We start from the raw sequence: 9,056 nt of genomic DNA, 5'->3' as shown, positions 1-9,056 counted from the left end.
CATATTTTTTCTCATTTTAAAATAATTTTGTTTATATTTTATGCAGATTGTGATATTGCATCCATTGTGGTACCTGAACGCCTTCCCGTAATGCATGAAGGTCCAGTTCAGCAAAGCACTTAGGGCTGAATGCTCAAAAGGAGTTAGGCTACTGACTTCCATTGATTTCAGTGGGAGTTAGGAGCCTAAATAGAAGTTAGGAACCTAACATTGAACATTTAGCCCGTAAGCATTAAATTTAAGCACATGCTTAAGTGCTTTGCTGAAACATGACTTACATTGACTAACACCTGCCATGTGCTCTCCTTTTGTGTCTTCTGCTCTGCAGCTATGCTGGTGACTAGATTTACTGGCAGGCATGCTTGCAGAAACAACAGAGCTTGAGACAATACTGCTGAATAGTCATGAAAAGTGAATTTCAAATGTGCAGTTATGAGAATTTGCACCAGCTTTATTTTGTGAAGTATAAAATAATAATTAGAGTGAATCGAATGCTAATGAAGTTGATGGATTGACAGACCTAGAGGCTGAGGTCCTCTCTTTACTCACATAACAAGTAGCTGTAGCAATGTAAGCTTCTACTCTCTATTCTGCTAATTTGCCTCACCTCCGACCATCTCTACGGCTTAGAGTCCTGCTCAGTTTCCAGTCACTCCTCTGTGTCTCTGCTGAGCTTGCCAGCTGTAATGATGGATACCTTTCCAGCAGAAACTGGCCAATCAAGAGCTCCATTTCACATAGACAACTGAAGAGCTATTGGACTGTAACAATTCTTAGTTGCTATTATACAGAGGTGGCTCCAAACCAGCCAGCTTGAAATGAAGGGCTCTACAGCCTATTATTTCCCCTAGCCATCCAGTCCTCCCCAAAAAAATAATGTTTATTTCTGCTTGGAAATTGCAAAGGTTGCCAGTTTGCCACTTGCCACCAGATGGCCTAACTATTCCACCATTCACCAGGAACAGAGACTCCATTAAAGAATAGTAGCTGTAACTTTTACGCTTTGCATATTTTTGTTATTAAACAACCCTCACATCGACATTTACTACTTATTCAACTGATTACAAATGATCAGAGTTTTTTCACTGACCCTTCCTCTGCACAATATAGAAAAGGTATGCTTGCAGCAGGCCAGTGCTATTCACAGAGATTGAGTACTAGTTCTTCTATTTGCCTCTTGATAAAAAAATATTCTTATTATAGTCACCCACATACCTTGACCTCTCCTCAGGCTTCAGCAGATGCAGATGCAATAAATTGTTCCCTGCCTCTCATATGCCCTAAAATAGTAGATTTCTTGACCCTGTAAAAATAATTCTCCACTGGCCAGTTAAACTGAGTTTAAATTTGCTTTGTGTCTCCAGAGCAGTGCAAAGCAGATTTAATGGGCCAGAGAATCAGACTTGGGGAGTCTGAGATGTTGGTATTGACTTATAAAGCCCTAAGTGGTTTGGGATTTGAGAAATGCCGCCCATCCCTGTATGATACTGTTGCAGTTGTGATCAATGGGGTTGCGTGAGCTAACAACTGCCTTGTTTAAAAAGGGAGGAGACTGGGGGCTGGTCTACACTAAGGGGAAAAATCGATATAAGATACGCAACTTCAGCTACGTGAATAACGTAGACTGAAGTCGAAGTATCTTATATCGATAACTTACCCGTCCTCACGGCGCGGGATCGATGTCCGGGGCTCTCCATGTCGACGCCGCGGCGGTGGAGTTCCGGAATCGATAGAAGCGCGTTCGGGGATCGATATATCGCGTCTAGATGAGATGCGATATATCGATCCCTGAAAAATCGATCGCTACCCGCCGATACGGCGGGTAGTGTAGACGTAGCCTGGCACTGGGGCTTTGTCTATGAGGAGTTTACACAGGGATAAAGAAGTGGGTCAGCTGACTCAGGCTCTCAGGGTTCAGGCTCCATGGCTGAAAAATCGCCATGTTGACATTCAGGGTCTTGGCTGGACCTGAGAGGATGGAGGGTCCCAGAACCCATGCTCCAGCCTGAGCCTGAACTCTACCCAGTGATTTTTAGCCCCGTGAGCCCAAGTCAGCTGACTCAGGCCAGCCACAGCTGTGCCACAGGTCTTTTATCCCTGTGTAGACATACCCCTAGAGTCAGGAACTGACTTCCCCTCTTGTTCTGAAAAAGGCCAGCTTTGGTGAACTTTTACAATACACTGCAGGGTTCCTCTCTGATTTTGCTTGGTGGACGGATTGGGAAGGCTCGGAGGGCGGGGAGAATGTTTTTCTGTTCAGAGTGGAGTCAATCGGTCTGATTCCAACTGAAGTCACAGTGATGTAAATCAAGAGTAACTCTACTGAAGCTAATGGTGTTAAACTCAATGTACATCCATGTGAGTGAAATCAGAATCAGGCCCACTGGGTGACTTACTGGAAGAAAGAGAAGTGGTTGGCCGAGAAGATGAATTATTTTATGTATTATGACACTGATTTCTTAGTGCATCTTTTAAAGTTTGTACAAATGCTAAGAGCCTTGGCTATGTGCTTTAAAAACAAATCTAAATGACCAAAACAGGTACATTAATTTACTCAAATATCACCATTTATTTTGTTACACATCTGTGTCCTTTTATATTTTTATAATGATTTTTACTACTATTTTAATGCGAAGAAGCTCAAGGTGGGGAGAGAACACCAATGCTCAGTGGCAGAATGCATCTGCTCTAGATATATTCAGGTCAGCTTCTGAAAGGTATTGGAATTGTTGCATGATGATCCAAACCAAACCTCTGAACTTTCTGAGACTCCTGGTGGGATTATATCCAAAGCACAAATGATGAGACCTTGGAGCAAATTTTCCTAAAGCATGCAGTAGTTGAACTTGCTTAAATTTCAGTAATTAGGGGGAAAAATCAGAAGTCCTTAGTTATTCTGATAAATTGGTTAATTATTACTATAGGAAAATGGTAAATGCTAGGTAATTGGTAAATATTTCCAGTTTGGTCGTAAAAATGTCTTAGAGTAGTATTGGAAATTTCATCCAATTTAATCCAACCTGAGGCCCTACTCCAATAACGCAGGAGAGTCCGGGTCAGATTCTGATTTCAGTTACACTGAAATCAATTGCAGCGCCATTCACATTACAGGAATTAAGTAAGTTTTATACCACAGTGACTGAGATCAGAATCTAGCCCTCAGTACTAGGCTATGTATCATTGGAGAATAAAATTAATTTTGAATTCTTGTAACTTCTGCTTTCTTGTGCTCTTATTTACTAACTGTCTGATTGAGTGGGCTATTCTGGGTCAGCATGATTTAGACGTCCTTTATTACACAGTTTCCAATTCAGTACATTTTTTAATCAAGACTAAATTGAAGCAGGGTTCCAGGTGTGTGTGTGTGTGTGTGTATGTATATATATATATATATGTATATATAAATGAGACACTACACACACAATATTTATTTAGTGGAAACACTGAAATTCCTTAAGTCTACATTCACAAATAGCAATAACAGAACCAGGGATATGCAGGGTTTTATTATTATTATTTATTATTATTTTAAAGTGGAGTGTTAAAAATATGGTCACCTTTTAAAGGCAAGTTAAGACTTATTTTTATATTTTTAAAAAAAGCTTGTTCTGGAATAAATAGTATAGAGAGAGGATAATTGAGACTTAGCTGGCTTAAGCATTAATGCATCAAAATCAGATGCCAGATCATTAATTAATTCTACAAATTATAGTGTTGCCATTACTGGCAAATACTGAGAGTAATATGAAGGAGCAAATTAAATTGCATAGATTTTTTTTCTATATATAGCTTTTGCCAAAAATAAAACAATGATTGTTTTTAAGTGATTAAATCCAGATTTTGATATTTTTAAAACTTTTCAATAATTCTTAATTTTCTGAATCATTCTATTTATTTAACATTTAAAGAAAGTGCATATCATAGGCTATAAGCACATTTCCATTAGTGCTGAAACCTACATAAAGGAAAACTTACCTAAACTGTCAGAAAAATCAACTCAGCATAAAAATTCAGACCCATTCAAATCACTCTGCTTGGCAAAACACTGAACAACGACAGGCCTTGCAAACTGACCTGAAGTGCAACAGTATCAAGCTCTGTCAGACCAACGGGGAGAAACGAGCTAGAGGTGACATAACAGATGCATAAAAGAATCTTTGAAATGTCCACAAGCGAAACTTTAAAGTACACAAGCAACTGCTCAGTAGCATCCTCAGGATCCTCAGAACTACTTAAATGCCTCCCCACTGGCCTCTGCCTCATTAAAAATACTTCAGTGGACACCACAGCCCACATAATATATTCAAGTCTAAAACCCAAGGGAACTGGGCCAAGCAGGGCTGAAAACTTTACAACTGTCTTACCGCAAACTTCCCAGTGACCTTCTCTTAAAATAGAAGATTTAAAGAAAGCACAATACTTGGTGAACTTCCTCAAAAGCTGCTGTCTGGAGCATGGGTCCAATAGTAGCTCATGTGAGGAATGCTGGTAACATGGAAGAAATCAAGTAGGTTTTTAAACCCTAGCGCACAACTCACACAAGGTAGACACACTTAGATGAACCCAATTTTCATTTGGAAGACCCTCCTACATCTGAGTCAGATCCAGCCGACATAGCTATGCCCGTCTCTCCTCAATCCCTTTTTACTCATGCAGACTTAGTACCCATCCTGAGGCAATCGGGCTGACAGTAATTGTCTGTTATAGTTCACGCAACTAGGTTTCAGTCATACATGAGAAGACAGCACAGGTAATCATAATCTTTTTATTCAGTAATTTTTCATTTAGCAGCACAAACCACAGAGTAGGGTTCTTGTCAGTCAGTAACCTGGGAGCCAGAGATGAGACCACTGGCACTGATATTAACTGGGAGATGGTCTCTTCCTAGCTAGTGTCTCCATGTCCTTCACAGCAGATCAAAACTCTAGTGACAACCCCTCATCAGTATCTCTCTGGCAGTCCTCTTTTAGCCAGCATACAGTAGACTCTGAAGGATCATGTCAACAAGAAGAACAGGAGTACTTGTGGCACCTTAAAGACTAACAAGGATGCCCATCAGTGTCAATTTATAAAGGTGACTTTTGTGATTGGGACATATGTCCCTCAGAAATTGGACCAAGACACTTTCCCACCACCAGCTCATTTTACACAGGGCATTGATTATCTGGTTTCAGTTACTGACAATCTCTGACTGGATTTGAACCTGTGACTCTACTGTGGAGTATCCCTTTACCAGTTCCCTTTGATATAGCCAAAAAAAACAAGAGAGTAATTTAAAAAATGGCCCAGTCTTGTTACAATTGTCACTAGCTGAGTATTCAGTACATCATAAGCTAATGAGATCATTGGGGAGGAGTTGTGATCATGCTGATTGCTTCCAGCCTGATGCATAGGGTTTCCTTTCCAAAACTGGGACTTGATGGAGTGTGAGCCCTGGGATGGGATTAAGATGTGGCTGGACTTAATGTACCACTCACCCCGCTGCACTGCCGAGTCACACTACACAGGCACTGAAAATGCTGAGGTTGATTGTCCTTGGTGATTCATTCTGCATGTAGCTGATGAATATTTTGAGGCAGTTTCGGATTGCCTGGCCACCATGATGATCACGGGCTTATTCCAGGTAGTTACTGAAACAACACATACAGCTGGTCCAACTATGGATCTGATTTTTAGACTGGGATTATAAATCAGGCAGTTGGATCTGCTGCTCTTTGACCATCTCTCTACATGTGCCATACTTCCACAGCTTGTAAGGAAAGAGAGGGGGTGGCTGGTAGGGTGCTCTCTGGGAGGACTCCCGGACTTCAGAATTCATATGTGCGCACACACACTGTTGGTCTGAAATAGTCTGAATTTGGTGACCTTTCAGACATGCTGCAAAAGAAATCTCTTTGGTAGAGTTTTTGGAGAGGGCAAAAGTATTCTTCTCACAACTTGAATCACTCTAGGTGTCTAGCTGGATGAGTTCCTGCTGAAATTATGACTGAAATGCTGCTGGGATTTCATTGTGCCAATAATGATGTGCTAGGGCACCTAAAGCCTCAGATGGGTGTCTTTGTCATGATTATACAGTTAAATAAAGAAAATAACCCCCCAAATTATTTACTGAGACCAGAATTTTGCTCACCTTTTCTGGTGCTGCAGCTCTAGCTCTAAGAGATGACAGCTTGGATGGTTTTAGAAGGCAAAGATTTTCACTTCTTTGCAATGCGAGGTTTACTCCATGTCGTACTTATTAAATCTACCATTGTCCTTGGAAAATACAAGCCCAAAATGACAGCTGTAAAGATACCTAGTGAATCAGGGAACAGTCAGCTGCTGCGTGAGCATCTTCCACACAAGAATGTCTAGCTCTCTTGCTTTTATTTTCCATTCATGGAAGTTAATTAATTACAGCAATTAAAAACTACAACAAATCTATGTGGGCCTAACAGAAACTTTGTTCCAGATGGACTCTGCTACCTAATGAGGGAGAGTTGAGAGGGATTTTTTCCTTTTCAAAGAAAGCTCGTCCGTGGGACTGCAGCTCTGATTGTTTGGGGAGAAGGAAGCAAAACTCACCATCTTTCATCATTGCAAGCCAGAAGTTTGTTGACAAAGGAAGAGAGAGAGAGCAACTGGAATGGCACCAAATAAGAACATGTTGTTTGTCCATTTAGAACTATCTTATTCATTTTTATTTTTTGGGGGGGTGGGAGGGGTGGTCATCGTTATGTAGGTAATTTTTGTATGTTTTTCAGACAGCTGACAAATACACTACAGTACATGTGCACTCTTACCACTCATTGTGTTTATGTAACCTACATCCACTCAGGGCTTTTCTGCTTGGGGAAGTTATACCAGTAGAAGCTAAGGCCTGGTTTACACTTTAAACTTAAATCAACATACCTATGGTGCTCAGGGTTGTGATAAATCTACTTCCCTGAGCGCTGCAGCTATGCCGACCTAACAGCTGGTGTATACACAGCTAGGTCAATGGAAGAAGGGATGGGAGTTACTACAGTGACAGAAAAAAAGTCTTTCATCACTGTAGCCTGTGTCTTAAGTTCAGCGGCAGCAGTAACTATACCACTATAGTGCCCATAGTTTAGACTTGTTTAAATTCACGTCTTACACACCAAGTATAGTTATACTGGTATAACTCACCATGTGTGGACATTCTTATTCTGGTATAAGAGAGCCTTTTTTCAATTAAGCTTGTGTCTCCTTGGAAGGGGTTTAAGCTAACCAGAAAACAGCCACTCTTATTCCCAAATAAGAGTATCCCCAGGCAGTTATAGTGGTATAATTACATCAATTTAATTATACCTGTATAATTACACTGGTATGACTGGTAAAATTTTCCATATAGACAAGCACTCGACATGATGCTCTGTCCCCCTTTACTCATGGCTAAATTGCATGTAGAGGTTGGTGACTTTGCTACCTCATTGGATAACAGAAATAACTCTTTTAGCTCAGGCAGTACAAGCTCATGCTTTTAGATGTAGAGGTCCTTGTTTCAATCCCCATTGCTGATGCACTACCCAGGGGCATTGTGTTTCAGTTACACATTCATTCACACTTAAAATTCCTCAGTGAACATATAAACCAGAAGGAGAAATCCTTTAACGTGTGTTGTTTCCACTCGGTCATCTTTACTCTGTGTAAATGGCATTGAAAAAAAAGAGAAGTAACAAAGCAAACACAAAAAGACTTTGGTAAGTAACCTATGGAAGATTAAAAATTACTGTATAAGAAAACTATGTCTTCTGAAGCAATTACACAATGTATAGTTGTGAGTTATTAGACACAATGAGTGAAATACTGCTCTCATCAAAGTCAGTGGGGTGTTTGCCATTGACTTCAGTAGGGCCAGGATTTCACTAATGTCTAAAACTTCTTCTCCACCTTTTCCCCCAAGCACACACAGAAGACATTGGAATTACATACCAAAAAGAAATGCACAGTACATCCGTTCTCCAGGGGCTGTTTCTAAGGAAGAAGACTGACTAAATTCCCGGTCATTAGGTCAGCTAATTGGCTGGGCTCATTAAAAAAAATAAAGACTTTATTGTCCCATTTAATTTTGAGATAGGCAAGGATCAAATAATTTTAATTCCCTCTTAATATGATTGATCTCATGGATAAAGGTTAAAAATATCTTTCAGTGGGAAATAATGGCTTGAATCACATCTGGAAAAAACTACTACCCAAAGTCACTGAAGTAAAACTTCATTGTGTTGCCAAATGTGAAGTCTCATTCTGATCCAAGGAAAGGAATACAAGCAATGTTAAGTGTATTTTTAGCTTTGCTGGTCTCTGGCACAGTGATTGAGCTTCTAGGTAAAGATTGTAAAAAAAAGCCTAGGAAAACTGAAAAACAGATTCTGTTCCCTGATAATGGCAAAAGAAAGCTTTCCTTAGTGCCTTCCATTTCCTTAAAATACACCAGAACCTCCCAAACTCACCTGATATTTTAGCCACAAAATATACATACCCATATTAGCTTTTAAATCATTTTCTAAAGGTCTGCTCTGCTCACAGAATACAGAGAGGCAGTTGATCCTGCCTGAGGGTGTGAAAGGAAGCCACTTCTTCAGCATCATTTCCTTCTTCTTACAACCATGCAAAAATCTCATTCAAAGGGTTCTGTGGAGTTCAGAATCCATTGTCTTGGAGGGATTAGGGGTGAGGGGATTCAGTAGCATCCCCCTTGAAACTTGCAGGACTTTTGAAGGTAATTTCCTGCTGACTTATTTTGTGTGTATGAGAGAGAGAGAAGGAAGAGAAAACAAGCAGAAAACCATTACAAAAATGGTTTTTCCCTTTCCCTTTGGTAAGTTTACAGAATTAGTTATTGCCTGGTTTGGATGAGGTTACTGCCAGGCCAGTTAGCAGACACATACTGATTCAGCATATTTCATATAAATCGCCATATTTGGGGTTGGGAAGGAATTTTCTCGCTGGTCAGATTGGTTGAGACCCTGGGGGTTTTTTCATCTTCCTCTGAAGCATTTTTTCACACAATGCACAGTCAGCCTGTGGAACTCCTTGCCAGAGGATGTTGTGAA

Source organism: Mauremys mutica, chromosome 5 (genome assembly GCF_020497125.1).
Source record: "Mauremys mutica isolate MM-2020 ecotype Southern chromosome 5, ASM2049712v1, whole genome shotgun sequence".
Classification (NCBI taxonomy): domain Eukaryota; kingdom Metazoa; phylum Chordata; order Testudines; family Geoemydidae; genus Mauremys; species Mauremys mutica.
The sequence above is the reverse complement of the archived record's forward strand: the minus strand, read 5'-3'. Positions refer to the sequence as shown.